Source organism: Taeniopygia guttata, chromosome 7, assembly GCF_048771995.1.
Source record: "Taeniopygia guttata chromosome 7, bTaeGut7.mat, whole genome shotgun sequence".
In the NCBI taxonomy this organism is placed as follows: domain Eukaryota; kingdom Metazoa; phylum Chordata; class Aves; order Passeriformes; family Estrildidae; genus Taeniopygia; species Taeniopygia guttata.
In genome coordinates, this window is record NC_133032.1 from 18,179,229 (window position 1) to 18,184,576 (window position 5,348).

Sequence of the window (5,348 nt, forward strand, 5' to 3'; positions counted from 1 at the left end):
TTTAAACTAACAACACAATTTTCCATGGAATACATCAGCTCGTACACTTGAGGTCTCTGAATGTACAAATGACTTACTACCAGCTGCAGTTTCTTCACCTTTGGCTATATTCTCTCAGCAGTTTCAATATATTTCTCTTAATTAAGAGATTTAATCAGCCATAATGACTAGATTGGTTCTTGACATTTTCTGCAGCTTTATTCTTCTTGCCCAGCATCTCCATTGGTATTGGTCAATACAACCATTTTAAAGGTAAGGAGAAAGATTGTAAAATACTTGACAGAAACTATTATAATCCTTATGATATGGGTTCAAATTATAACCTCTCATATTTTAGGGCTTAATATTTTGTATTTAGCAATACCAATTTCTATTTCAGAGAAAAAAGAAAACTTGTAAGGAATTCATTACGAAGACTTGATTTTTTTAAAAACAGATATGCCCTCATTCCAAATTCCTAATTCCTGATGCAAATGCAAACATTAGCACATGCGGTAGTACCCTCTGGAATTTTAAATTTATTTTGACAGCTTTTGAAAGACATAACCATATTCACATATGTTTCACTCTATATATAAAGAACTGCTCATATGTCTTTATATCACAGTAATCTAAAAATCTCAAATAATTTTTATAAAAAGTATAATCTGGTTTTCAGCAGCAACAGACCAGAAAATAATTATATAAAATCAATTCAATGTGTTTTGAAATACCTGACTTGCAAGGGAGTGTGATACTTAAAAGTGAAGAACAATTTGCAAACAGACTAAAACATACCATGTTATCAAAAAGCATGATCCCAGCGGCTTAGAGCACAGCATGGAGAGTAAGTACAGGAAAAGGATCATCTATGTAGCCGTTTTTGGTTTGGTTTTTTTGGGTTTTTTTAATTCTGTTTGTGGCAGATGTTGGCAAACTAGCTGTTAGGGTAGCTACAGTGTGTACCAGATAAACAGTTCTAACTATGTTTGCCATAAATTACCGTCTGTAGAATGTGACCAAACTCAATTTAGGAGAGGAAAAAGAAGAAAGAAATGCGGGGTTTTCCTGCTCAGCAGCCAGCGAGGCATTGTGAGCCGCACAGCCGCGGTGCCAGATGTGCTGCCGCCCATTGGCTGCGCACGGCCCATGTGCGCCATGGAAACCCCGCCCAGAGCCAGATCTGCATTGCGGGCAGGGAAGAACAAGATTTATTTCCCAGCCTCTGCTCCCTTGCTCAGATACGTACACGAGCAGGAAATTCACCTGCAGTTTTCTCGCCTTAACAAAATGTAACAAATAATGCTAAATATTTAGTTAGTTGTGCAATTACCTCTAATTAGTGTTTTGCAAATCGTAGTAACACAGAATGAACATTTAAGATCAAGCATAATTATATATTATTTTTTACACTTTTGATTTTACCTGCTACATCATCCATCTTTCTTCTTTCTTCTAGATCTCCAGGGCCTCTTTTTCTTCCTGTATAGACAAGTGAATCCCAATTAAAAATCATTCCAGAAATCTTGCCATTTTTTCCCACCTTTTCCCCCTGCTGTGATGATTTTATTGCACAAATTTTAGAACAGCTGACTCTTCATGCACTGGCATCTCAAATGTAGGATATTAAACCCCATTTTACCTGGAGTTTTCAACTGTAAATCACATTATTTTTTTCCGCAAGCAATACATAAGCTCCTTTCTATTTGATCTACATTTAAAGAATATGTATATTTGCTAACAAAAAAATTCCAGCATAAACAAAGAATATTTCTTTTAAGAAAGCCCTAAATTTACCCTAAAGCCTTTTGTAAATCAAACAGCCCAGGGCGTTTGTCATTTGATTATTTATTTCAAATAAGCTCCTTTAATATGATGGCATTTCAACATGACACTTTTACACTTTATCTACAGCATAATTTTGCCAGTTACAGAATTCCCCCTGTCCTAAGATCTAGATAATAAATGTGGAATTATTGGGCACAAGTTACAGAGCCAGCTACGTTATAATGGCATCTCAGCAAGCTGTTTTCCCCTCACTGCTAGTGGTTTTATTGTTTGGTTAGTCCGAGTATCATTGCTAATGCACACTTCTTTCTTTAATTTTTGTCAGAAGGGTTCAAGAAAATAAAATTTTGAAAATACAGATAAAAAATAGACATAGCAGGTTATGGAATAAAATAGAATCTAATGGTTCGAGATTTAATTAACAAACAAAGAAGAGCAGAACAAAAAGAGAAAAATATGTGTGTAGGAAACTATTCATCTTTATAGCAATCCAAAATGCAGGATTATTTTCCATATTACATATCTGGTACGAATATAAAATATTGTAAAAAATACACATTTTAAATAGAGATACAGTTAGTAGAAAGAAGCAATTGTGTCACCCTGAATAAAACTGAAATATACAAAGGGAAATATACAAGGTTTTAAGTAATTTTAATTGAGCTAGCTGCTAAAAATGGTTTGATCGCTCTCATTTCCTGAATCGCAGCTCTCAGACATAGCTCCTGAGAAACAGCAGTCATGGAAAATTGATCTAAAGTTTCTGATAGATGGAGTGGAATGGACATAGTCACAAGAGTTTGGTGCTATTTCCAAATATTTGCTGGAGATTACTAAACCTGTACCAGGCTGGTATATACATATGTATCTTTTTATTTCAAACTAGCTTATGGACAGATTGGTGTATTACTTCAAGCGCTCCTTTATCAATTATTAAAATTAATATGGGAGAGTGCAAACTGAAGCAGCTGATATGTCTGCATGCCTTGTGTAGCTGCCATGGGAAAAGGCAGGCAGAAAGCTTTCGCAAACCCTGCAACCAAGTCCTGTAGAGACTGCCAGAGTTCGGGGGCACAAACCACTTGTCTGGCACAATCTGTAGCGAAAAGGGTCTGTAGGATTTGTTGTTTCTGGAGTGTGTGTGTGTATACAAATATACAGATGCACATATATATGTCTGTATATATCTATTAAGAGTTATAACAATTACAGAAATAAAGCAAATGCTGTAGCAAAATCATACTAAAAGTAATCAGTGTATTGGCTCTATGTATTTTTCAATTAATTAAGTAAAAGGTTTTCATGCACCCTGCACTGCATGAAAGAATTGCCAAAATGTTACCAGACTTTAGTATATTATCCTGTCTCTGTTCAGCAAAGCTCAGCAATTAAAAATCAAATTCAGAGATGAAAACAATTGTTTCCAAATGAAGAAGATAGCAGAAGCTGCAGTTGCTTGCACAATTGGCAAGTGTCTCCAGTAACACTTGCCCATGTTTAAATATACCACATTTCTGCAACACAGACAATAGAATTGAATGTTAAACAGCGTTTTGGCCTAAAGCTCACATGAACGATTTTCTGTGTAGCACTCTGGACTTCTTATCAAAATTGCAGTCTGAGTCCTTTTTAAAGTATGAAACACAAACATGGCCAAGTCAACTCCATGTTCAAAACTATGACAGTACTAACATTTAATTAATAATGAGACCATTTGTTTGTGCAATCTCAGAGTTTTATAACAAATATATTTAGTTCAGTGAATTGGCTCCATTAACATTACTATTCTGGAGACTAGAGTTCAAGATCAATTTCATAGTCACATCTTAAACTTTGTGAAATACTAAAAAACACTTTGGACAGTTTTACCAACAATATTTACCTACTTTAAGATTCACTTCACAAACATATGCTGTATAAGAATTGAACAATAAAAACCTCCAACAAACCCACAACAACAACAAAAAAAAAGGATGATGAAGTGAAACTGACATTCCAACCACATAAATATATAAAAGCTAACAGCCTTTCCCACCGTTTTTTGTTTGTTTTTTTTAAACAAAGAGGAGAGCACACATTTGCCAACGTTGCTAGCAAAAAGAAGAGTATGTTAGCCATCTGCATAGATGACTGCATTTGCTACATAACGTGAAAGTTCATCTGACTATGAAACTACATGAGCCAGGACAGATATGAGTGTTTCAAATGCTACCTTTTCACTTAAGGAAATGGGTGACCCAAAACAGGGAGCAATATTTTACTAGACAACCTGAAAACACTAATAGAAAACTGTTTTCCTGAAATAAAAAATTACTAATTTATCTAAGCCCTCAAACTTGTGTATCATTTTCATCTGCAACAGTGAATCTTTGTAAAATGTGTATCTCACTCATTTAATGGTTTAATTTCAGGGCAGTAAGCATAGTGTTATAAGATTATTACATTCTGTACAGTTGATTACACATAGGGGAGGGTGATCATGAACTGAAACTGTTGAATTCAAATGTGATCTGCCTGTGGCTGTGCAACCAAATGAACTGCAAGACAATCAGCCCCCATGAGTTACACTTAGATGTGAAATGAATCAAACTAATAAAGGAATTCTTCGAATGTGGTGAGGTAGCTCCTGTGTCAGCTACAGAAACCTTTGAAACTAAGAGACATATTTAGCTAGTACCATTGATGATCTCTCTGTATTGTCACCTGAGAGTGATAGAGGCAAGAGAACAAACAACATACAGGAAGAATTTTATTTTAAACAAAAAGTTAAATTGTGTGGTCTACTTTGTTGAGAAATGGAAGATGAGAAATTCTTGGCTTTGGCCTCAGCGCAAGGAATAGTTGGTGTTTTATGGGATTTTCAGTGAGTTTTACTTTCTGTGTAAACATCTACCTTCTCAAAGATATAGACATTATCTAAAAACTTGTTTCAATCTTTGTACATGACAGCAGTGAGAATTTCTAGATCCATTGGGAATTTCTCTATGCAGTAGGATTATTATGTTTAGTTAATCAAACAAATTTGGAAACTTTTGTATGGATGATTATATATATATATTTTTAGAAACATCAGGGTTAAAGTAATAGCTAATACTAAATTTTCCAGTGATCAGCAAAACCTCATCAAGTGTCTTACTCTTTTACACAGGATGAAGATATTTTTAAATAAGTGCCAACTCCTGTTAAGGTCGGGTCATCGTACTAAAACAGATACTGGTACTAGTGAGAGGATAACCGAGACTGAAGAAACCTTGATGTGGTGGGTTACTTTAATAGTAGATTTTTATAACACTGCTTTTCCTGATGCCATTATTCTGGTAAGGAAACATTTTTAATGTATGTGCCTAACGATGCTTCTTTCTATACGAAATTCTCGCAGAATACTCTTCCTCCTGAACTCTCTATGCTCGTTTATGATGACAAGCGCCATTCAAAGGCAATGCCTCTCAATGGGGAAGTTTGTGAAACTTACAGCTTGGACTTGTTTTGATATTTATCCGGAAACTGACTAAGCTACGCTCAGTTCCGAGGGTGAGCGCTGAACGAGCTCTGAAGAATCAATCTTCAGCTGCCTCCTTGTA